The 27,354-nt window shown below is 35.4% G+C and overlaps 1 long non-coding RNA gene across 3 annotated transcripts in view; it reads right to left on the minus strand.

Annotated features, from left to right (window-relative positions):
• Positions 1-27,354, minus strand: part of LOC128850909 (uncharacterized) — a 373,443-nt gene that overhangs the window by 194,432 nt on the left and 151,657 nt on the right. For all 3 annotated transcript variants that reach the window (XR_008448142.1, XR_008448144.1, XR_008448143.1), the window contains exon 2: positions 6,728-6,855. This is a non-coding gene — a long non-coding RNA (uncharacterized LOC128850909). The remainder of the gene's footprint in view (positions 1-6,727; positions 6,856-27,354) is intronic.

Raw genomic sequence — 27,354 nt, forward strand, 5'->3', positions numbered from 1 at the left:
GAGAGAGGGACTACAGGAAGGCCACCAAGGCAGTGGGGCTGGGGCATGTGCTTTATGAGAAGAGTCTGCAGGAGATGGGCATGTTCATCCTGGAGCAGAGGTTGCTTTGTGGGGACTTAACAACAGCCCTCAGTGCTTATGGGGAGGTCATTGAGGAGAGAAGAGTCAAGCTCTTCTGCACAGTGCAAGCAGGGAAGATGACTTTGTTTTTTTTATACAGAGCTACTTAATTTTACCAGATTTGGCAGTTATTTATTTTATTTTATGTGATGGAAAATCCAGGCAAACCTCAGTTAGAAGAAATGGTTTTACAGTTGCACAATCAATAAATGTGAAGTCTATACTTTGAAGAAGCCCTCACATGATCCCATAAAAACATGAAAACCAAGGTAAGAGCCAATTACATGTGACTGCCAAATTCATTAACATTAACTAACAAGACTGTTGACTTCTAAAATTGCTTGTCAGCTGGCAATCACAAGCTTGATAAGACAGTATTTGCAAAATGTCATCAAATATTTTGCAGCTCATTTCTGTCCTCACCAAATATTAGATTAAGACAATAATAACATCCACATGAATTTGAAAGAATTAATCACAAAACTTCTTCAGAAATCCCACTGCATATGTTGTTGGAAGGATGAAAGTAGCTTTCATTCTAAGGCCTGTAGATAGGAAAATTACTCTTGCTATTACAAATAAATAGCAATAATTACTATAGTGAGAACAAATAAAGCAGAATTAATTACCTTTTTCCCCCCTGAAACTGCTGATAAAGTTCTGCTCCATGTTAAGGATTTTAATGCTTATTTTCAGAGTGTCTCTCTTATACTATGTAATCGTTTAATTTTTGTGCGAGGCTAGGGATTTTCTACTGTATTTGTAAAAGCATTGCAACACCCAACAATACACGCTGTTTCCTAAGATTTCTTCTGTAGTTTACAGTCCAGAAAAATAATCTAAGTGTTTCATTTTGCTATTTGTAGCCTAGAACCCTTCTAAAAAAATCCACATGTTTAAAACATGGATATTTGCAAGGCTTTAGCTATGAATGTGTATTTAGGTTTGAAAACTTGAGACAGAATCAAAGTGTTTTGCCAGCCTTTTTATCTCTCCTTCTAGTCATGTAAAAGGCAGCATGTCATAAGCACATTTATATGTTAGCTTTCTTTTCAAGTGTAGGGAGATAAAACAATAACAACTGTAAACATATGTTCTGAAAACTTGAAATATATACGAATGTAATACAAAAACAGATACACACATGCTTATTGGAAGTTAGTTATTCTGAAATGTTGTGTCTGTATAAACTCTATAATTAAAAATCTACGCAAGACTTAAGCTCTCTCACTGGTTTTTTATTATCTATTTTAGTCCACCAGTTTTCTGTGCTGAAAAAAAAGGTGTGAAAAATACAGGCATCTTCAAGAATTACTTGAGGGATTCCTACAGCTGACTATCATCCAAATATCTGAATTTCATATAAAATGGTAATAGTTAAACTCTACCTTAAAAGACATAGACAATGACCTGTCGGTCTTCATGATTTAGATGCTTATTGGTTTCAACATTTGCATTCACATTGGGGTTTCTGAGGTTATATCAGTACAGGGATCTTCCCTGCTTCAGAAATCGAACCATACTTTGTAGCTTAGTGCAATAGCAAAGTCAATCTGACAGCAAGCTGCCACAGAGAGTGGCAGTCTTGCTACCTTGAAGTTCCCTTGCATCTAGTATACCGGTTTAACCACAAAATAAACCCAGACTCAAGCCCTTTTCCACAATTATGTGTTGGCTATACAATTTGAGGATCTGCTGCTGGGAAGGGAGGATAGCAAGGAGAGAAATGAACCACTTGTTTTGCAATGATTTGTCATTGGTTAGGCTTTATAGTAGTGTCAGACTGAGCCTAAAAACTACCGTAGGATAAAATCTTTTCTTGTTTACATCACATCAAGATTCATGAAAAATTACGCCTTGTAGGGAGATGGATCTACAGCAGATCTGAAGCCTGAAGATATGCCATAACTTAAAATAGTATTTCCCCCTTCCCCATTCTACTCTAACAGAAGGCAGTGAATCACTATTAATATGTTACACATTAGATTCTCATTAGTCTGTAGTGAACTGTAAACGTATATATCACTATTTAATCCATCAAGTTATGTACTCAGTATTAATGAATATGATACTAATATTTGAATACTTCAGGACTATAGTCCAACAGGACTTCTGATATTAATCTGAAGACTTTTAAAAAATTATATTAACATCCAGTCTTAATTTTATACAAATTTAACCTTTACAAATCTATGCAGCAGAAAATTGAAGACTTCATTACAAAATTAAAATTAAGCAATTTCATACAACATAAAATTAAAGTGTTAATGACTTCAGGGTCTAAACCCACTGATATTCTAGCTATTTCTATTGCAAAAACATAGGAAAGAGGAGAATCACTATAGCCCTTTCAGGCCTTGAAAATATGAATCTTCTCAGAACAGAAGCATGCTGTTTGCCAACAAGATACCAAGCAAAAAAGTCCAAAACCTTTTAAATCTTCCTTTTAAAATTAGTTTGAAGCAATTAATGCTACTACCTGTGATAACTCTCATGATTCCTCAGACTATGTTGCTCTCCCCACCTTGAAAACGCAGTTGTTACTCATGTGAGATGATTCAGCTGTGAGAAAAGCAGCTGCTGAAGTGCCAAACTTTAGATCAAGATGGCAAATCTCTTTATGTAATATTGGAATTTGAGCTCTTCGTGTGTGAAACCAACTCCAAAAGAAGCCTTTTCTGATTAGAGCATCTGTATCTCAAACAGATTTCACGGTATTTTTCACCACTGGTATTTCTAGTTCTATCATCTATAATTAAGAAAAACCTATGCAGGTGACTTACATGCTCAACATAAGATTAAACATCTTAAGTTAAAAACAGATGTCCTCACGGGAAACCTAAATGAATCATTGATGCATCGTAAGTAACCTCTGCTAATACTCTTAAACTGAATTTTGCATTCATATGGAACAAGTATGGCATATATATATGAACACCTATATATATATAGGAACTCAAATGTATTTTTTAAAAAGGCAAAAAAAAAGGATATTTTTTAAAATGCCCAAGAGTAGGAATCAGTTTAAATAAACAGCAAACATTTAAAATACTAGATCACCTTAGCTGTTAAAAATTAGTTGGAAGTAACATGGAAGGGCAAGATATCTCAAAAGTAGAACTCCCTGAAAGAATGTCTTTTACATAATTGTTTTGTTCTGATTGGAATGGAGAAACACTGAATATTCAAGTAGTTAATGGACAGATTTCTATACATTTATTAAATTAAAATAATTCATTAAACACAGGCACATCTTTACATGGTGAAAATAATTGTTTCTGATTTCAAGATTCCTCGTTCTCAGAAAGTTATATTAAAGCTAGAGCTATAAAAAATTAGGGTAAAATTCAAAATTGTCAGTGTCTGAGACAGAAAGCTACTATATACACAGGTAATGAGACTTCCTCCTTTGCTGTTTGCTAAGATTCTGCACCCTAAAAGCAAGCACAGTCCTCAGGAAAATATCTACATTCATCAACTCCAGAGCCACATATATTTCTGGTTTAGGAAGGATAGAGTTAGTGTGGATAATTTTAGCTGACTATATGGTGAAAAAACAACACTGTCCGATTAGGAGAACTATCCCCATGGAACACAAACTGGCAGAAAGCCAGAGTCTTGCAAGGAAAACTCAAAACCTGCTGCAGCAGAGTGGCAACCCTGATCTAAAGTATCAATTTTCAAAATAATCAAATCATTACTTAACACATGAAGTACTCAATAATATGTTATTTTATTTGCCCTGAATCCATTACAGTAAGCAGAAGTGAATTCAGTAAACACTTTTTTTTCACACATATTTTTGAGTGAGTGGAATTTCTGGCATCTACCCAAACAGGTCACCATGAACAGGATAATGTGGCAATCTGTTATCATTAGCTCTGTTGGAAAGGTTCTGAAGACAGTAGAGAGAATTAAATGACCTGGAAAACTCAGTCTATGGAAAAGTCTATTGTACTCATCTCCATTATTTCCACCTCTACGCATCACTGGAACAGTGGAACAACATGATTTGCAGTGGTGACAAAGATAAAGGTCATTTTTCTGTTTTTCTTTTATCCAGCATGAGCCATTTAAGGACTGTTAAATTCCACACATAGAGAAAATGACTAATTCATGTCAGGTCCTTCTGCTTTTTCAGTATGTTAATCTATTGCAATCTTCACATTTGGAAGACAATACAGAGTTGTATTTTTGAAAATCACTGCTACTCTTGTAGCTGTCCATCACTGTTACAACTCTTAGAATTTCAGATCTTCTAAAATGATATTAATATAACCCCCCAGCTCATTTTAGAAACTTTTTTTCTAACTAGCTGATATATTTTTTCCCCCAAAATTTTAAAAACAAGAGCAGTTCTAAAAAGATCTATTAAATTTCATCACTATGCCAAGGTTCACACGGTAAAGATAGATACTATATAAAGACTGATAAAACCTATTAAAAAATATGCATCAGAGAAGCTTCTTTTGTTTATGTAAGCTTTGCTACTGTTGCTCTACATTTACCTGAGCGATTAATGTAAAATGAGTTTGATGTGCCCCACCTATTCTTATTTAACTTTTGTGTATGTAAATGTTATTAGTGAGAAATCCAACAAAAGATAAGTTCACAGAAATAAAGAACAGAAACAGAGAATTTAGCAGAATCTCAGATGAAAAAAAAAAAAAAGGAAATCTTGTGCATTTTGGGAAAGGAGGGATGAATGTATTCCTGGGTCTCAGAACTGAGAAAAAATATAAGTGACTGTAGTCAGAGGAGCTGAGTGTTCTCCCTAAATCTGTTTTATGTCACACTGTGTACTTACTAAGAGGTCGAGAGCATAGAGTACAAAAAATATTGTTTTGAGGGCATATTCTTCACCAGTGGATAAGAAGATCTTGCTTAGGCATAATATTGTGCCAAATCACCTTTCTTTATAGAAGTGGAACTAAACACAGTGTGATTTGTGTTTCTTTGGCAATTTATGTTATTTTTTCTACATAGGAATTTCTGTAAGTGAACACTAACATTTATTAGGAATGAGATATACGGATTTAAGAAACAGACACCACACTTAGTTCTGCTGTATTGCAACAAAGGACAGAATTAACATCATGTACAAAGGCTGCCAAGACAGAAGTTAGTTTTATCACTTGATATTGTAGATTTATGTGGAAAGAATATCTACATTAATTATCCAGACATATTTGTCAAAATTAGACTATCAAAAGCCTTCAGCCTAAAGAATAACTGATTTCGGACACAGAGCACACAATTATTCAAAACATAAATAGATGCTTTTTTGAGAAACAGAAATCAGTAAAATGTTAAATTTTCAAACAAAATTATGGCTTAAATTTATCCTTGCTGTTCTTTGGCAAGAAAATGAAAAGAGAATAATTTTTCACTCAATATGAAGGAAAAACTCTTCCCTCTTCTCTCCTCCTGCCACCTCTTGCTCATCAAGAACACTAAAGAGACCCTCTAGAAGCTAGAATGTCCACTTTGCGTGCACTCAAAGCCAAAATACTTTTTAAAATAAAGAACATCCTTCAATAAATCTGATACTCTAATAAGGCTAATATGGAGAAAACAAAATTAATCCACCAATCTTTCCTACGTTTTTAGCAGTTGCAATACATTGTCAAGATCAAGAAAATTAGTTAAACTGATAAAAAAAATTAGTTAAAGTGTGTTGTTTTTAAAATGACACTGTGAATATACTCATATCAAATTCATCAGTTCTAATTCAGTTATGTCTGTTTGGAGGTCACCGTCTGTCTCATTCATTACAGCGGCTTTCTAGTTTTCTGATATCATTCACAATTAGTTGGGTAGGCAGGTAAAACATCTGACATCCACAAATGAACTATGTGCTTCCAAATATGTTTGCACAGCCACACATTACACTTTAGCAAGCTCGCTATTTTGACCTACTAATAAACCATAGTTTGAGGTTGAGATAAAGACTCAACTCAAAAATTAATTAGAGGTGTTCTGAACTACATGATCATAAGCCATTTAGCTATTAAATGATGAAGCACATCAGTTAACAGATAACCACAGACGTTTACTCCATCTTATTTCCATCTGTGGCTGTATTAACGATAAATTTAAAATGAATATCCATCATTCATCTAGATAATGAATATCAGATTCAAATTACTCATACCTACAGCTGCTACATCACTCTGGTTTGTATCACAATATGCTCGTAATGAGTACACCGCTTTTGACATTCTCCTGCTTCATTAATACAATTTTGTATCTATTTGAATATTCTAATAAAACGTACACTGAGTCACCCAAACCACTTCATATCAGTTGGAAACAAACCACTTCATATCAGTTGGAAACAAACTCTGACTGCCTAACAGGATACATTATCCTTGAGCTTTAGGTTTACCTTCATGAGAATTCGCCTGTGATGTCAGCTTCTCATAACAAATCTGCTATCTTCCACAATGAAACCATGTTACATTGAAATAGCTACATTTGTAAACTTATTCAGGTTAAATTGCTGATGAAATATTTTCTATTTGGTTTCACTTTTATAAACTAATAGGTGCAAGCAATAAATTTCATAAACATATTTCAAAAGAAGTTTAGTTTAAGTTTCTACTACCTCAAATCTCCTGTTAGCTGTACGGAAGTTGTCCGTCAAACAGATATGAGATCCACAGAATAGTTCTTGTATGAGTGAAAACCGATGCTGAACTGAATCAAAATGTATTAAGACTTCTTTTCAGTAATCTGTGGAACAGGACAAAAACCAAAGTTATAGGTATGCATAGAGCTGTATTTGAAGCCTTAGATGACTCAAACCATCTTGAATGTGGAGATCTGTTCAGTTGACTCTAATGTTTCATTCCTTGTACGTCACATAACATGACATTGTTGGTTGGTGATAAGAACTGATATACTTTTCTTGTTTCAGAATGGATTCTGGATTCAAAATTACTTTGGTTTATGCTGCCAGGGGAAACATATTTATTGCAACAACAAAGAAAAATAAACAGGAATTAAGATTTCTTTTGTATCTGTTGCCCTATAAAAAAAGGAGAGTACTGAGAAGAATGGAAAAGTTACAGATCTACATTATAAACTTTTTGTGTCTATGTATATTCATCAATAATGGAAGAAATATCAAATAGTTTCTATAGTTTGAATTTAAATCACTTCATGAGCATTCTTCTAAAGATGCTGTCTCATAATATTATTTTTAGGTGACCTACTCCAGATAACATGCAATTACAACTTTGTTGATTACTTCCTTTTCGAATTACTCATTTGAAATTATACCATTGGCGTATTTGGCTCATCATCCTAAAAAAACACAACATAAGATTTCCTTAAAATAATTATTGTTTGAATCAGAGTCTCTTCTACTTAGATATCCAGTCACTGTGTTAAATTGGCAACAACAGACAAATTGCAACACTTCCAGTAAATTTGAACAATTATTAGCATTCTCTATTAAATAAGCAAAAAACAGTCAACCGACCAAAAAAAAAACCCAGCACTTTTATGATGCAATGTGAGTTTTTGGATTAACTTTCGCATGAATGTTGGAAATCAGTCTTTTTCCTCCAGGAATCTTTATTAACCAAACAGTAAACACAGTTATAACATCTTAAAGTTTTCCTTTTTCCCAGTTTTTCTCGTATCCAATCTGACAAGAATGTCTTCCTGTTTCAAATCCTTCTCTACCTAAGATATTTTTCTGGGAATCAGTCAGCAGCTGAGAACTTCATTTATGGAATAATTTTAGGCCTAGTAAAAAATAAGGAAGTAAATAAATAAAATCCAATTAACTGTCCTAATCAGACCTGTCTATGTCACTACCAGGAAACAAATGTATGAAGTTCTTCTACAAAAGGCACTGTCATGGAACTAACTATCAATTTCATACCTAATGCACTCGAGAGTTATGAACAATCTTTCCCCACTGCATTGGCCTTGAAGCTTGAATTGAAAAATTTACCTAGACCTTGCCTTTCGAGAGACACTGAATTCAGGAACTGGAGAGTAGTTTAGACTTACACTGCATATTAATAAAAAGAAAGTGTACAAGGGAGATATTCTGATTTTGTTCTCATTAACTTTTTGTAGACCAGTCTAGTGTATAAGAATTTACCTAAGTGATATTACAGCTCAATCCTATACTGCTTGAACTATTCAAAACTGCATGTGCAGTTCAGCAGCCATTTAGATTTGTGAGGTAAAGGAAGGTAAAGTGCTGACTTTTCTATTAGAGCTGTCTCACCTTGTAGAAAACAGTGATAATTTTGTAAAGATTATGAAGAGAAAGATTATGAAGAGAAAGATTACTGGAAATCACTGATAAAGCCACCATATTGGAAGAGAGAGAATTAGATCTTATTTCCCATTCCCTTACAGTATTTGTATGTTTTTAATTACTAATGATAATTATCTACGTAAGTATCCATGTGACTAAGCCTAGAAATACACTCTTCTCCCAGTCTAGTTGTTAGAGAAATCTCTAGCAATAAAAATTCATATTCTTACAAATCTTCAAAATTGTATTTCGTTACATACCTTTGGCACCTTCAATAGGGAATGTCATTGCTCTGTATTTTAAGAATGTCTTTGTTAGCAATCATTTACAGACACATCCTGAAAGGGGTGAGCCATTATTCATCTTTGAGAGGAAGAGCTTCAGTTCCCACCTCCAGCAGAAGCATTTCCACACAACCACTATTTCTTTCCTTGACTACTAAAATAGTAGATTCTCCAATCAGCACCTGGATATTCCAGGTCTCGGCCATGAAGCATCTCATTTATCTAAAGGGTAGAAAACTCACTAGATGCTTCTCTGAATGGAATGGATTCTGTAGCTAAGTGGATAAGATATTGCCACTGCTGCTAAGAGACCACAGTGTTTGTAATAACTTTGCAAAGGGGCTGATTGGGGCTTGTCAGATTTACTTTGCCTAAACTCATTTTACCTAGTTAAACTTTGTTGTAGCTGCCAGAGCTGTAACAGCAATTTGTGGAATGACCAGGTAACTGAGGCCCCTTCATTTGCTCTTCCTTCCATACAACAATTTTCATATAGGTAGCAGTAATGTGTAGTTATTCTGTGTATAACCTTATTTTATGACTCTAACATAACCACATAACATAGAGAAATAGAGACCCGGAAAGTGAGGATGGAAGATGCACTGCAGAGAGAGGCAGAGTGACAGGAGAAAGGACACAGGTCGATGATAGAGACCCAATGTTATAAACAACCCACCAATGTTCAGCTAAGGAGGAACAGACTTGATAATATCAGTTTTACAGGCAATAAAGAGAACAAAGAACATGTGTCTATCTAATATATGTAAAGCGAATCATACATAGTAAATTTGGATGAAGCATGCACTTGAAAACCAGTGAACAAATAGCAAGCTGTGAGCAAGCTGGCAAACAAATAAAAAATGTCCCTACATGAATCTTGGATAAGGAGTAATAAATCATCCGCAGGAGTTCCAGGTAAGGACTCAGGATGCTGACATCTGGCTGTACTCTCTACTCAGACTGAAGCCAATCTTTTTTTTTTTTTTTTTTTTTTTTTGAATAAGAAGTGAACCAATAGGAATTCTTCAAGTAGACAGAATTTAAATTATACTAACAGGAAATTATTGAATTTATATACAAGGTGTGTTTCTTTTTTTGGCCATAAAAATATCTTGAGCATAAAAGATTCCGCTTCCTCACAGCACCTTCTGGAACAAATTCCTAGATGTTATGAAGATGATCAATCATTTGCCTGCAGCGTTTACCATCACAACAGGGAAAGGAAGCCATTACCCTTAAAAATCATGTCATCCTGTGGTGTTTCCTATATACTTAATGTATATGTCGGAAGGCAGTGTAGCAGTAGAAACTAGAAACAAGGATGGAAAATTTCTGTCGAAATAATGCCAAATCACTTATCTTAGACATGATTTGCACATAACTTTTCTGTTTCCTTGAATTTCTTTCTCTTGCGTAATTTACAGAGGTATATATCTGTGATCTGTGTGAGAGTCTATGTACAACATAAACTATTACTGTGTGTTCATACATATCTATATATCTATATATTAATATTTTTCACTTTAGACTGGTTTAACATGAAGTCACAAGAATGATTCATCTGGGTTTTTCGCTACTAATGGTCACAGACTTCATTTTATAAAGCAGGTTTTTCTTTAAAAATAAAAATAAACCTGTACTATTTTCAGCTTTGAACTACATGTCAAAAAAATAATCGTGCATATAAGGTTGCACAATAACATGGTAACATGATGCATTAAAAGGACTGCTATTTATTAGAAATTCTCATTGCATCTTAAACACCTGCAGAACACTGGATTCCATAGAAGATGGTCTAGCCATTAGGTTTCAGTAACTGGAAGAAACGATAAATCACAGCTTTTGCTTTTACAGCCCATTACACCCAAAGGTCTAAAACCTTTCTGTGGTTATTTGCAAGCCTCAGAGTACTCCAGCTACAGAGTCTTACACTTTCCCACTTTCTGTGACTAATAGATGCTGCACTATAGAGTGAACAGGAAATTAAAGTAGAAGGAGAGTGTAAAATCAGTATCCACAGAAAGGCTATGCAGGAAGTCTGTGAAGAATATGTTACTGTAGGGCTAAGCAGTTTCCCAGTGAAAGTCAGAGAAGACAGATTACATTCTCATTAATGGCCACTTAAGAATCAGTGAATCTATATACGCTGGAAAGGGGAAGCAGTGATAAAGTTATTAAATATTGTGGAAGGGCAAGGTAGGAGAGGGAAATAGAGAGGTAATAGGTTTGGGGAGATATTTGACTGAGACCTGCTGTAGTTAGCTAGAAAAAGTAGCTTGAGAGAGGTATAGATCTTCCTAATGCTTTTAACCTCTCACAAGAAAGTTATGCCCTTTTAAAGTTTCATTCTGTGTAGAAGTGCAATATCCTTCATTTTTCATTAAAATACCCTGGCAATTGACTTGCCTTTCTGCATTTATTAAACAAATCTACTGCTTCTAATGCAGCATGGTTCAGAAAAATAGTACCTTTTGTTCATCTGCCTATTTAGTAATTCCACTTTTCTTCTTGAAGTGGATAAATCAGATCTTCTTCCCAGTGCATTTATCTTTTTTCCCTACTATGTCAAATATTTTCAAATAATTAAAACATGTGTCAAGGCAACATCAGCTCTGTGGATGAATGTTTTTCTAAGAAATTTAATGCCTCTCACAAGGAACTGGGGGAAACGCCAGGCATTTTTAGACGGTTGAAGTGGCTCTCGCTACCTGTGTCTGTACTTCAGGCAAGAGGATCCTGCTGTGCAACTAGACTACCTGATGATTGTAAGACAGACAGCACCATCCTCAGCAAATGTAGTTTCCTTCAAAATCAAAGACAATTGAGTTCCTAAATGTCCTCTGGGAGGCCTTGTACTGTAGGTTGCACTGAAGAATATGTTTGCTAGAAAAACTGAAGTATTTCTGCTGCGTATGTGTGTTTCATGACTGCTTTTGAATTCTTAATGCAGCATTTTCCATTTAGCATCTTTTTCTTCTGCTTTTCTGCTTCAATCTATTTCTGGTACTGAACAGTCTTCACAGGTGAAGATTATAAGGGAATAGGAGAAGAGACACAGGGGGTAGATACACCAGAAAATCTAAAAGACAAGAAATTGCTCCTCAGGCTCCTTATGAAGCATACTGGTCATTACACAGGTTGTCCTATTTCAGCCCAAGCCTTTTCAGAGGCAAGGTAATTTAAACACTTATAGCTAGTCCATGAGTCAGTAATTTCTCCCACCTCACATTATCTTTTAATCTCTGCTTTAAATTTATTCATATAAGGATCAGACACATAACACATACCTTAATGGAAAGTAAGCAAGGATTTAAGCTGATTTACTTGGAAGTAAGAAAGCACTTCTGTGCTTAAGTGATGGGCAATCATTTGGTCAGGTCAAGGGAAGACGAGTCTAATTCCAAACTTAAATGAAGAAGAAAATCATTCCACTTAGAAAGAAAAAGCCAAATTCTGCAGTTGTGAGAAATTATTTATGGGCACAAGGCAAGCAGGCATGAGGGAAAGATAAATATCACAAAGTGAGTGGCAGGTTGTGATCCTCAGACTGATTTTTAGACTCTTCACTGTAGTTAATGAACTCAACCTATGGGAAAATTTTTGTAACTTCTGTGAATCTAAGAATTTCTTTCAAATATATGCAAACTCTCTGTAGATCAATTAATAATAATAAAAAAAACTTAATGAAATTTTAGTCTGGTAAAGTGAATTTGAGAGTGTTATTCAAGCCTTTAAACATATAGTAACCTCCTCATTTAAAGGAGGTCTTGATATTCACAAGTACTTTTTATGTTGTCATACACATCCTGACATGCACCTTCCTTCTACAAACTTCAAAAGAGTAGGTGTGGTGCCAGAACAGCCCTTCTCTCCCCACCCCCTGCATTATAATAAAAATAATAATTGTCACTAGAATATCTGTAACACTTAGCACTGGTTTTGTCTGAAGTATATCAATAATTTTTTCACAATAAGGTAAATATCCATTTTCCAGAAGGAAAAACATGGAGAGATGAAAGTGCCACTTCATGGCAAGTGAAAGGTCACTAGCAGCCAATGCCAATAAAGATGAAGGTTATAACAAGAATTTCCAGAAAATTGTTGAGCTGTGTAACAGAAAAAAATAATTCCTTATTTAGGTGCAGATTTTCAAAGAGCAAAATTCTAGAGCAGAAAAATTCCTAACTTTGTACTTGAATATTTCAGAACACACATTCAGCTCTAAAAGAAGACCATTTGCCCACTGGGCAAATGTTTGTAGGTAGTGTAATATTTAGCTTCTGTTTCCTGTTTTTCTAGCATCAGCAGAGAAGCCTGTAGAATTTCTATAACACGATGCTATGTGCTTGAGCTTGGGTTTTTACTTCAAATCATAACTGATACTATAACTTTGTGGTGTAAGTACCCAAACACGTAGCCTGGTTTGAAAGGCAAACATTACTAAGGAAAGGAAATGCCTGCCAGCCTGAGAACTGAAAGCCTGGGAACTGGGCCTTGGGATCAGAAACTTTGGGTTTCAGATCCTTGAAAAGTGCAGCTGACCTCTCTGAAGCACAGGCTGGGAATCTAGAAATAGGTGACAGCCTGAGATATCATCAGAAAGTGCAAACCCTTAGAAACTGTAACAGCCACCTATTGCCAGAAAAAAAAATTGTAAGCCAACTGGGAAAAAAAGATTGGGCTGGGAGAACAGAAACATCATCACCTACTGGCTGTTCCAGGTCAAGAATAGGCATCAACAGCATCTATTTGCTACTCAGAGTGGTGGTGTCCTACTTCCTCTTATGTCTCTTCAATTTGAAAATGACTTAATTTTTATCCTAAATGGAACATCTCTCTCTGCAAACTTCCCATGCTGTATCTACATGTATTTTACTAAACAAGTTGAATTCCGTACAAACTTTCTATGAGATTTTGGAGTCTTATTCCAGACTTCATGATGTGGATAATGATTGAAGTGAGACTCCATCTGTTACTTTATTGGTGCCCTATTTAGGCCCTTTTGGGGGATTGGTTCAGTTTGTCCTCCCATCTCTGGGATGCCTGGATTTTTCTTGATGACTGGTTTGCCCTCCTCATAAGTAATCTATCATAAGTGTATCTGCTCTTCTGTTGGTGATAAGTTGTTTTACTAATATTAAATTTGTAGTAATCTGTAAGCATATACCTACTTTGTTGTCGCTCTTATTGGTTGTTATATTGATTGTTGGTCTATGAATGATTTTTGTTATTATTGACTGCTACAATACTGTTGATTGATATTATATTATTGACAGCTGATAGTAATTTTAATAGTTGGATGTACATATATCTTCACTTTATTAATCATACATATACTTACTGGTAATGATTTATGTGGTATTTGTGATATTCTGTTTGCTCAGATTCTTTTTAATTGTGGCAAAGTACTTATTTTCAAATCTAGTTAATGGGATGCTTCTTTTCACAGATGTATGACACTTTCTGGGAGGAAAGACAGTATTATGACTAATTAATTTTTTGTTTTGACTCATAAGACACCCAATAATGTGGATCAATGTTCAGTGAAGACTGGCTGAGTCTTGCTTATCAGAAGTCCTGGTGAATAGCCACAGTCTAGCAAACAGAGTCTAAGTTTCAGTTGGTTTATTTCCACCTGGTCTTGTCTGTAACACTTCCAGTATGGGTAACAATGATATTAACATGGCTGAGTTATTGTCTCATTCTATAACACAAGCAATACTAACCAGCATTAGAAACACTTCCAACCAACAGACCTTGTGAAGACTATTTTGTATTTGCATACATAGAAATCAAGGAACAGTATTTTTCAAGGCATCAGTAAAAAAAATGCTTGAAATCACCAGGGACTTCAAGATTTTATTTTTTAAACACTTTAATTCTATTTTAATTTTGGATATGTCAAGTACCTGCACTTCTTACTGTGTTTAACCGCTGTTCTCTGTGTTGAGCGCCTCTCAGAACAAAACTCCGTGGTAGGTAACAAAATGAAGACGCCCAAACTTTGTGCAAATGCTTGTAAATTTGGACTTCCTAAGTGATTTGCACAGAGTCAAACAGTGAGTATCTGTCTAAAAAGTAAACAAAATAAAATCTCCTGCCTGTCACCGTACTTTACTTCAGAAACACGCTGCTCTTCAGACAGCAGAGTTCCTTCAGTTAGAGAAGAGTGGGCTATTAAAGCTGCAAGGAAAGCAACATTACTTAACAAGTCACTAAAAGAGAATAGATAATGCAGGAGTAAAGAACAGAAAATATATAGTGCCTGTAACCAAAAAAAAAAAACCACAACAAACCAGGAAAGTCAAATGGTAAATGAGCTGTCTTTTAATCTAGACAATGGTGCTGAGGTGTAGCACTGTGATAACTGCAGAATGAAGAGGGCTTAGCTGCTAACTAATTGCCACTGTGGCTTTGCTATGTCATTCACAGCATTTTCTACTCAAGCCGTACTAAGAGTAAGTTACACTGGGAATTGACAGAAGGATACCAGGGTTCTACATAAGTTAAATATAGGTAGAGTAAATAAGATAAAAATCAGAGATACATTTCGCGGTCAGTCACACATGAATTAAGTAAAATCAGCAGAGTACATTTCTTTGATTATGAAATGGATGCTCAGGGGGCAGATACGTGCTTTGAATGCTTTAAGAATAGTAAATTTTTGTTCTAAAAATATCAGTTTAGTTAAAGATATATTGAAATTGTAATAGAAAAAGTGTGCTGATTTGGACCAGATCCCAGGTTTAGAACAATTAAAAGGTGAACACCAAAGACATTCATTTGTATTAAAAGTGTTACTGCAATGCACATGCATGTCTGCATAAAGCTATAGATTTTATTACCTCCCTAAAGGGAGCCCATCTGACCAGAGTATCTGGCCCATCTGACTGAAGCCGCCTCCACCATGCTAAGACCATTAAGTACGTGCAGTTGTTCCCACATCACCCTATGTTTCAAAACCCACATAGGTTGCAGCTAGTGCAACTGTCTTATCCAGACTTTAAGTCTTTCTTTCTCCTCATTCCTGGTTTTCTGAATAGATCCTTTTCTGCCTTTCTTTCCTTCCTCCATTTCCTCTTCCCTCACTTCTCTGTTCTATTTCACCTCTGATGAAGGCTGCAGTAAAATGAGGAGAAATACTGCTACATTGGGAAAGAATCCTATATAGATTCAGATGAAGATATCTGGCTCAGCTAAGCACAGGCAAGCATCTCTGTGTGTTTTTCATTGTTTACTTTTTTTTAAAAAAATCTCTTAGTGATTTTCAAATAAATAATGTTTTTCTTTTTAGTGCTAGAACACTCTTGGATATTCAGACTCGTTTTGATATGTTTTTGAAGAACGCATCATGTTACTAGTGCATGGACAAATATTATCAAGTAAAAAGGTCTCTCCGGCTCATCTTGTGACACAAGTCATAAAAATAATTATAAAATTACTCTGCTAACAACATATACACCACTCAGAGAACTACAGGCTGTCCAGCTTCATCTCGGTCTCTGGGGAGGTAATGGAACAGCTAATCCTGGAAAACATTTCCAGGCATATGAAGGATAGGAAAAAAATCAGGAATAGTCAGCATAGCTTCACCAAAGGGGGGTCATGCTTTACCAGCTTGATAAAATTCTATGATGAAATAAGTGGCCTGGCAGAGGGGAGAACAGTGGGTGTTTTCTACCTGGACTTCACTAACACCTCTGCTATAAGTTCCTCCTAGAGAAGCTTTTGATATACTGGCTGAATGAGCAGACATTGAAGTGCATTAAAAACAGCCTGAATGGCCAGACCCAGAGGGAGGTGATCAGCAATGCAACCTCTAGTTGGAGAAACTAGAGGAGGTACCAGAAACTGTGGAGGTACCACAGGGGACAACACTGGGTTCAGTCTATTTTAACTCCTTTGTTAATGCTTTGTATGGTGAGGCAGAGTGTATTCTCAGCACATTTGCAGCTGGTACAATACAAGGAGTTGTACCAATATTCAATGTGCAAATATTCAAAGTTATCTGTACATGATCCTGGGCAATTAGGTCTACGTGGCCCAGAGGTCTACTCTTAATTCTTTGTGCACCTCTAGCCTACTCACTGGCAGGACAGTCTGAGAAGTAGAAAAGACCTTGACACTGCACAAACAATGCTCAGCAATAACTCAAACATCCCTATGTTATACACACTGTTTTCATCACTAATCCAAAACATGGCACCTCATCAGCAGTATGAAGAAACCCAAAACCAGTACAATCTGTTAGCCCAATGCATTTTTTTTTAGGCTTCCCTATAGTTTGCTAAGGCAAATTAGGGAGTAATATACACTAGGAATTAGTTCAGCACAGTAGGATAAGATCAATGCGTCAAAGGGTTAGTCAAGTTGCCTACATGGATAAGAGTAGCTACATATGGTCTATGGGGTTTAATATGGAGTATGTTAGTCTTTACTGAACACCCCTACCTTGCTTATGCTTTGAAGCTCTCCAGAGGACTGTCTGTTGCACTTTGTGTCCCCATTAGGGGATGGAGACCCTGCACTCCTGGATTGGGATTCCCCATTTTGTGGAACATTTTTCTTAAAAAGAAATCTGTTTCAAAGCCATACTACAAACCGAAGATAGACACAGAGAAGAACAGTCAAGTAATCTATATCAAAACTGCGCCGTACTTTGAATCAAAATGCTGATGTGCTCGCTTTTCCCACCCATCCTTTCCCCTTTGTTTCATTTTTTCCCTTCCTGTTTTATCCTTTCCCTTGCCTTTGCTCAACAGGGGACCTCTCATGATTGACTGACACTTCCCAAGGAAGAGAATTATCTCCTGAATAGATGAACTGCTAACATGGGACACTGTATCATGATTAACAATTATCATCAATATTTATAACACTTTTATGTACAACAAGTTAAGTCACATTAGCAGACAGAAATGAAACCTACACAGATTCATTGTAAGAATTATGAAGCAGCAGCAGCAGGTCATCTGCTTAAAATTCAAGCTGCACCCCTTTTGGAAGGAATTGCCCCTTTAACAAGTTTCTCCTTTTTGAATGACAGATTCACTGGCTTTTTAAAATGTCATCCTGTTACTCTGGATGTACAAATATAAAATTTTCCAAATTTTGATTTTGACTTTGATAAGAAAGGAGAATGAGGAAATAAATTAGATTTTATTTTGAATACTCATGAGAGTGAGGTGGAGGAGCCAACATGTAATGCATTTGATCACTGGATTTAGAGACTATTCTAGTTAAGTTTCCTATAGATGTCCTTGTCCTTAACCTTTTGAAAGCCACTGATTCTTCATTGTTGCACACGTGCCTCTTTGAAGAAGCAATTTGTTGTGAAAAATTAAAACAATTTGAATTTATGTTCACAACACATGCTAACAGTTACAAAGTGAGCAGATAGAGAAGTTTGTTTGGGTGTGTGCTCATGTGGGTTCAAAATTAAAAAAAATTCTTGTACTTATTTCTCAACTGAAAATTAATGATAATAGAAAAAAGGAAAAAGCTACAATGAAGGATTTTTTGTACAGGTCTTTCTACAAACCCCAGAATAAACATTAATAACCAGAAAAAAAGAATCTGTTCTCTAGAACACATTTAATCTGAACAAATTGTCTTATCTGGCTATGAGTTTTTGTATTAATGAGTATCTCTCTAAAATCATAATTATTTAAATAAACATGCGAGTTATTATCATAAAGCAAAAATATAGTATTGTATGAGTTTTCATTATTATAACTAGTACATAAACTAGTACATAAACTAGTACATAAATGGGAGAATGCTGTAGTCAATGAATGATGCTGCGTTCACAAAGGAATAAGCTTTTTCTGCTCTTTAGAAAACATTTAGTTATAGATTTAGCAAATAATAGCAATTTAATACATACATACAGGTTAGATGGAAGCAGTTATTAATTTCAAATACATTCTAAAAGGGAAATTGATCTTGATATTCCTTTAAAAGCAATCTAAATTTTGTAATACTGTCATACATTAACCCTCCCTGAATTAAGATATTTTCTTTAAACTGTAGATGAAGCAGGATAAGGACCATCTTTGGATGGAATATAACACAAAGTAGTGTTAATACTTGGATGAAAACATGATTAACTCAAAATTAGCCCCATAAATCTATATTAAGATTACTGTGACTTTTGTAATGTGAAGAGTTGTTTCTTTTCTCCACTTACTGTACTTGTGTAAATAGAACTAACTACAATTTGTGTTATTGTCCATATCCTGCATTGGATATTTATTGTGGATCTAACAGAAAACCTACCATATTTGGAGCACGTATCTTGTTTTGACCAGGCCTGTTCTAGTCTGAAAGCAGGCTTGTTTTGTCTTGTCACTTATATTGATCATCTGTCACGTTGTCAATCACCACACAAAATTATCTGAAATCATTACACTTCTCTTTCTTAGATTCATTATGGGGAGAGATTTTAGAATACATATAGCGGCATAAAATATTTTCTTATTTCAAATTTGAAATGTGCACCACTTTCGCATTATAAGTTTGTTCTCTTTTGAAATGTCCTTACTTTATTTGATTTTTAAGCAGTAGTTTTCTTAATTAATGGGAGAATTCTAAGAATGTGAGATGACATTTTATATGGCTATACGTTTTGAACAAAACATCTTTGTATCTAGACAGGTAAGCTTGAAGTTACATTCAATTTTCTGCTACATAAGCATTTAGTTCTTCAGCTGTTTTGAAAGTCAAAAGGAAAGAAAAAGAAATTAAAAAAATCTCAAATCCTGACCCTTCAGTATCAGCCAATAAAGATAACCACTGAACTCTTTTCTGTCATTAACCTCGTTGGAGGGTGGTTTGTAGTATGTACTTCACGCTTTTTCAACTCAGTCACTTCAGGAAAAAAAAGGATAAGTCTTCAAAAATTCATTATCTTGTTAGTGAAACCCAAGCTTGATTATTTTTACGGGAAGTTTTAGAAATGAATATACATTTAAAGATGGTGACAGCATTATGTTCTGACTATTTGTTACCTTTCAGCTCGACTGAGGAAACTGGTCATATGATCATTTTTAGTCCCTAAAGGGAAATGCACTTAATTAGAGCAGGTTCAATGTACATATGCTGACAGTTATCTGGAATATAAATTTTGAGGCTAAAGACCATAGAAAATATAAAAGTTAGGTAGAAAATCACTTCTGAGTTTCAAGAAATTGTAGGAACGTTACCTAATCTCAATTTTCCACTTACGTGAAATCTTAATAACCTGTAATGCTTATTTTCTCCCATTTTCTTGAAACTGCAAAATGTTGCCTATAGCAGTAAATGTGCCAATTTTTAGGTCAGAGCAACTTGCAAAGACAAAGAAAATGCAAGTAAAAGTAGAAAGTAGCAGCGTTTCAAACTGGCAGTTGTGAAAACCTAAATATAGACCCAGTATATTTCTGTAGCAATGCTGAAACTTTATAGCAAAATAGGTCTATTCCTTGCACACTGTTATATAGACATTATTTTGTTCATACATCTATCCTCTCTCCCTCTTTGTCTATATGTATTGTGAGATTCTGAACCAGTATTCAGTGGTTTGTTTAAAAAAAATATATTCTGATGGGGATTCTCAAAAATGAATTGCAAATGAGAGCAGGGAATGCCACAGAAAAAAAATCAGTTCCTAAAAATATTTTCTTAAATTTTTAAATTCAAGAAAAGTATAAGGACATCAGCTTATGTTAGAGACCCAGATTCAAGTTTGAATGTAGTCTATAAAAACAGTAATTGTCTAGTGCATGTGTCTCTAGTGTATCTGTGCAATTCATTTTGTTTTTAATGTATGTGGAAAGAGTCCTTTGCTTGTGATGAAATATATGACAGTGTAATATTTTCTTTAATCGCAAACTCCTATACGTTTAATAGCATAAATTTGGCCTCCAATTTGACAGTTCTGTCTCTTTGAATCAATGGTTAGACTTGAGGGCACCAGCTTGGTCATCAAGATCAATATTAGAAAAAATATAGACTGTCAAGACATCTTGGCCCTTCATTGATTCAAATAGGGTACTGCAGAGGATTTAATAATGATGTTACAGCTGTTGGCCAACAAACAGAAGCTTCTTTCATTGATTTCAGTAGATGAATAAAACAAAGACACGATTACCCCAGACACTGTAGCACGACTAGTTACAGAGCTTTGGAAGTGTGCATTTGGGAGTTGTGGTAGCTGGATGGAAGAATTTTCAGGCAAACTGAGTTGGATTTATGTTTGAAAGAACTCAAATTGCTGAAACTGATTCAAGAGCAGGATTCTTACATTCTCTTAAAAAAAGTATACCTCATTTTGCGAAACTGGGCCAAACTCTCTACTTTTTCTACATCTACATGAAGGGTGTTTTGGTATGAAGGTAGCTATCGTCTCCCACATTTTTACACCAATGTAGTGTATTTTTTTTTTAAAGAAAGATACTTTTAAAAAGATCCCCACCATTCTCCATATCCCTTTCTATGTTTTGTCTTTTGTAATTTCTCCTCCTCAAACTGAAAATGTCAGGTATCATTCCAATACTGTAGTTTTAAACAAATAAAGCCCTGTTATTTACTCCTACTTCCTGGGAAATTTAAACTATCATTTTTGAACCTTTTGTAAATAACTAAAGGTTTTACAGAGCCTAGAAAGGTCTGATCTCTTCATTTTACTTTAGTGCTTAGAGAAGTACTTGGAAATAAATTTTCCCATGGGTCAGAGAGCACTTCAAAGAAAACATGAGTGCCTCTTAGGATCTATTTTTATTTGGGATTTATTCTTTAGGGGGTTTTAATGATAATAGCTTAAGAGGAATTAGTTAACATCAGCAGTAAGAGGATCCTCTTTAGCTCACTGAAGGAAAGAGGAAAAACCCTGCAACTTAGTGAATCACACTTATTTTCACAGATAATGTTTTTCTCAAGCATTGTTTCCCTTATACTATGATAAATGGAACTTTTTAAAGGCTTGGAAATACTGTGCTAATAGTTTTACAAGATAAATACATAAAATACTTTAATTTAGCAATTGTAATAATTGAAAATAGGTGCATAAACTGTGCTATGAAATAATAAAAGATAATTACATCTGCTGAGGCCTGCTATGACACATGAAAAATTCTGCACCAGAAAAGCGATATGGACAGGAGTAGAGGAAAAAGCCCAGAGTCTTCTTAGCTTTATTTACAAGAGAAAAAATTCTTCCATCTTGCAAACAGATTTTGTGTAACCAACTCTTTTCTTGTTTTAAAATGATGGACAGATAGATAACTACGTATTCATATCTGCAGCCTTATGGATGGAAATGTAGTGTTACTAGTTCCCACCTCCTGAATCTATTCTTCATCTCCTTAGAAAAGCAGAAAACCTCTAAGCAGACGCATTTTTCATTATCTCCTGCAGAAACAAAAATATTGAGAGCAATAGAAATTAAAGCCCAGAGGGGCAGAGGAAGACACATCACGTATAGTCCTATCAAGTCCCTACATTGAGACTGCAATGCAGTCTTGCAGGAGAAAGTTCCTGCAAGCTCTCCAGTGCTCCTATCGCTAGAGTGTTGACTGGGACTAATGCTGGAACATGCGCACAGGGAGCCTTTACTTTCACAGTGCTCATGGTCTTGCCAAAGGTTTAGGCTTAGAAGCAGCCTCAACACACTTTCAGCTACATGCTGATGCTGTTTTCAACTTGTCTACGTTTTATTATGCTACTCTTTTATTATGCTGACAAGATAAGGGCATACAGCTATATGGCTGATGACTGTTTAGATTATTCTAGTGTTTGCTTTGTTTAATAAGCCACATTCACTTACTGGAATTCAGAGTACCATGCGTTAAAAACAGCAATTTGTGTTTAATTTAGACACATAGAATTGAGATACCACTGGGATACCTGGTTCAGCACAGCTTAATCTTACCAAAATAAACTTTCACCTATCAAAAGGACAAATCACAAAATGTGTCATTCACTCTTTTCCTTTCAGTTACACCTGAAAAAAGCAGCAACTTTTTCCAGCCAACTACTGAATCTGACACTTAAAGGTCCCTGATGAATTAATTATCTTCTACTGGAATTTACTTCTCGATTTGATACATGCAACTGTCAATTTAAGGTCTTCACTTACCTGTCTCTACCTTCTATGTATATTAGTCTTTTAAGATTTATTACTATTACCTCATGTACCTGGAGGGTGAAAGAGCAATCAGGCCTTCATTATACCGAGCATTATCCAGTCCACTATGATGGTGTTTGAGGAACAACTTGTTCAGTAGCAGTGCTGGCCTAAATAGCATTGTGCTCCCCTGTATCCTCCCCTGCTGCAGCCTTTGGATGCTCATCCAGGGCTCTGTTTTGATCACTTGGACACTGCCAGGGTAGGTACTCTGCAAGCTGGAGATCAACCCTGCCTATAAAAAAAGGCTATTGACATTCCTATCAAGTATGGAATGATGTTTTGCCACTTTTTGCCACTGACTATATAAACTCTAAGATGCGGCAGAGAAAACAGGAGATGAAATGCTACCTTGACCCTATGTTTCCTCTTTTCTGTGTTAGACAACATGAATAGGAGCATGCACATTGTGTTCTGATTTTGCTTTATGAATCTTTTCTCTGTATGCATCTTAAAACTGATTAACTTCCCTCTTTGTAATTACCATTATCCCACACTTATTTCAAAGTTGTGGAGTCTTGTTGCTTTGACACTAGTCATCATGTCTTGTCTGTTAGTCAGTTATCTCTTTTCAAGATGATACCTAACTTTGAGAGTCAGGTGCATCCAACTTTTCCCATCAGGTCTCGTCCTTATCCCATAACCCAGTTTTCTCTTTAACCAACAAGTTAGCCTCTCTGCCTATTACATCATTCTGCTAGTTATGATGAAGCAGAAAATATTAGACACGGATTTTCAGTCAGAAATATAGATGTCATTTCATGTCAGCATCAAGAAAGAAAAGACAAAGCAGAAGGACTTAACAAGAACAATAAATTATTAAGGACTAAGGAACAAGTCTAGTGAGAAAACATTATGAACTACTTGAATATATTTCTTAGAAAGCTTATTGTCTCTCATTTATTAATTACAGAATGCAGCACATTAATGAGAAGTAATGTGATTTAAATACTGTGGCTAAATTACAACTAATGTGTAAGGCAGAAGTAATAATAATTAGAAAACACTCAAGGACCATAAATGTTCAGTAATTTGTTTGGTATGTTATAGCAGAAGCTAAAACTAGGAGGAAGAGGTGAAATTAAGACAAGAAAATCCACATTAACTATTAGGGAAGAAATTTTTCAAGCTTTAAATATTTTCCATTTTGGAAAAGTCTGTACCTCCTCGGAAGTTAAAGATGCTATTTCTTTAAAGTATTTACATTTTCTTGGGAAGATGTGTAAAACAATGTAGATAATTGAGTTACACTCACAAGTCAGTCAATCACAAAACCTAAGAAATTAAATAGTGTACTTGAAGATGACATTCAGAATGCTGCAAACACTAGGAAGAAGTCTGGAAGGCACTTTATTAATGTATCATCTAGTATATGCTAATAAGCATATTCTGAAATACAGCTTAATGTTAACAGGTGAGGATCAAAATCTCAGATCACCAATACTGTTGTGATGGGTACTAATTAGTCTTCAAAATGGTGGATTATTTTTTAGCAAAGCCATCTGTATCCCGTTAAATACCGTTTCCTTGCAACCAACAAAAGCTCACAGATTTTGTACTGACCTGGCAGTCTGAAGCTGTCTATCTTCGGTTTTGGTTGAGCTAATTTTACTGTGTTTTAGCTATGACAACAATTTCTTAGTAGTCAATTTACTATTATCTGATCCCTTTAATTGTGAAGATCATACATCATAAAGCTATAAAGAACCTGTGTAGTAAAAGAATAACAAACATTAGCTAGGGAAACACACTGATGTTAATCAGTGCTGGGGAAGCCTATTATGTATCTCCAGTATGTAATGGCTGAAAACAACCTAACTTAAGATGGAATAAGTGCAGGGGGATAAAGTCAAGCAATCTAAGTCGTGAAAGCATATTAAAAAAAAAAAAAATCTAACTGGAATCAAGACTGTGTAGGAAGGTGTTCTCATCAGTGTTATACTCCTTTAGACAGCAACTCAAGATGTTGGTGACCTGTTATAAGTTCCTCTTTGAGGAAGACTGAAGCTGTCAGTTTTTGAATGCAGAGAAAAATTGGAAGGGTGAACATTATGCCAGAGAAAGGAGATAAGCACTTGGAAGATCGTGCATCAGAATTAACTATACAATTAATTACAAATGTTTATCATTGCAAGTGAGTGAATAATACCTACTTCTGTATTTTGATTAGATCATTAAAATTTAAGATAGATTAACACTAAATTCTTATCTGTATATGTAAGGAATATTCCCTTTTTGCCTGTTTCAAAGTTTAGATTGTAGCATATTTGCCAAATATAGTTTTTCTTGTGAAGAAATGGAGCTGATTTTTAGCTCATGTCACACCTAAGAGCTGTGAATCCAAAGCTCATGGGACCACCAATGTCTATCACACTCTAAAAGGATACCATTTGTCAGCTGTTTCCGTAGATAGATTTAGCTCCCACAGGTGTTAAGCAAAAAAGCATGATATTACAAAAGCATTATTTTAAAACAGAGCCTGATTCCTAGCACTTTTAATAAAAATTGTTTATTTCAATAGCTTATAACCTACAAAAGAGCATAGGTAATAAGTAGACCTCTATTTTGATTTCCTCACTTCAGATATAGCTTATTACACGCTATAATTGGAGATATCATATCGGTACTGAAAGCTTTTAAGTCTCAACATGTACGATTATTACATTTTCTGAATAGTTACTGATGGGCTGTAAGGGCAAGAAGAGAAGCTTCTGTAGGTATGTCAGTGATAAAAGGAAGGCTAGGCAAAATGTGGGCCCTCTCCAATAGGAAACAGGAAAACTGGTTACCCAGGATATGGAGAAGGCTGAAGTACTGAAAGATTTTTTTTGCCTCAGTTTTCTGCTCAAGCCACAACGTCCAAATCTCAAAAGGCACAGGCAGGGACTGGCAGATCAAAGAAATATTCACTTTAGAAGATTAGGTTTGAGACCATCTAAGGAACATGAAGGTGCACAAGTCCATGGGACCTTATCCATGGGTCCTGAGAGAACTGGCGGATGAAGTTGCTAAACCACTATCCATCACATCTGAGAAGTGGTGACAGTTGGTGAAGTTCTCACTGACTGGAAAGGGGGAAATATAACCCTCATTTTTAAAAAGGGAAATAAGCAATCACAGAATCACAGAATTATTTAGGTGGGAAAAAACCTTTAAAATCATCAAGTCCAACTGTAAACCTTAACTGCCAAGTTCACCAATAAACCATGTCCCTATACACCGCATCTACTGATCTTTTAAATACCTCCAGGGACAGTGACACAACCACTTCCCTGGGCAGCCTGTTCCCTCAGACGCTACTCATCTGATTTATTCTCTAGAGATTTCACCAGCTTCATTACCCTTCTTTGCACACACTCCAGCATTTGGATTAGATAAAAAGGAAAAAAATCTTTACTATGAGAGTAGGGAGGCACTGGAACAGTTTGCCAAGGGAAGTTGTAGATGCCCCCTCCCTGGAACTGTTCAAGGCCAGGCTGGATATGGCTTTGAGCAACCTGGTCTAGTAGAGGCGGCCCTTCCCATGGCAGGGAAGATGGGACTGGATGATCTTTGATGACCCTTCCAAATCAAACCATTCTATGATTCTAAATTTGCACTCTATTCCAGTGCAAATCATGGGATATGATGACAATAAAATTATAATCAAATAAAACTCCCGAAGCTGGTTACACTAAAATTCATGTAAAATTCTAGAGCCTTGGTTTTTGGACTTTTATTTCCACAAAGGAACAGTTATACAGGATGTATTGTTCTGATTATGTTGATTTCCTTGAAGGCTATGCACACACAAACCACACGCATACAAAGATCTATCTAGCACAGTAAACTGTAGGAAAATGACTCAATAATACAGACTTAGAAATAAGGTAAACCTATTGCAAAATCTTTACAGCTTCCAGAAATCTTTGATACAGAAATCTTAAATCAGAATTTGTCCTTAGAATTTGCTCTGTATTAAAGGCCAAAATATACATAAATATTTTACAATATTATCCATAATAAGGGATGAATGTCTAAAGGCAGAGTGGAAATCAGTACTAAAAATAGATCTGCATTTTATCTTCAATATTTTGCACCTCAAGAACACATAATAGCACATCCTCGTATCATTTGAATGATAACAATTGCCTCAACATCAGCATTAACATTGGACCAATTTGCACAATCACAGCCCAATTCTGCATATATCCTTTGCTATTTATCTCCATTCTGTACTTTCACCTGCCTTTTCCTTAGTATGAATAAATCATTACAGCAGATGGCAAAAGCTTACCAGTAAAAGGCACCGTCATTCTCATTGTAAGCCCACCACATTCAGTTAACATATTTTTGCTAAAGCAAACCAGAACTTCTATGTTTCGGGAATGTATTATGTTAGAATTGTTAACTATGTTACTTTAACAATTAACCTAAAAGGGAACTACTCACTCATTCCATAGATTTACATCCTTTCACCACAATCTTTAGTTAATTACAGATGGCTTGTTCTGATTATGTTCATT

The sequence above is a fragment of the Cuculus canorus genome, chromosome 1, assembly GCF_017976375.1.
Source record: "Cuculus canorus isolate bCucCan1 chromosome 1, bCucCan1.pri, whole genome shotgun sequence".
Lineage (NCBI taxonomy): Eukaryota > Metazoa > Chordata > Aves > Cuculiformes > Cuculidae > Cuculus > Cuculus canorus.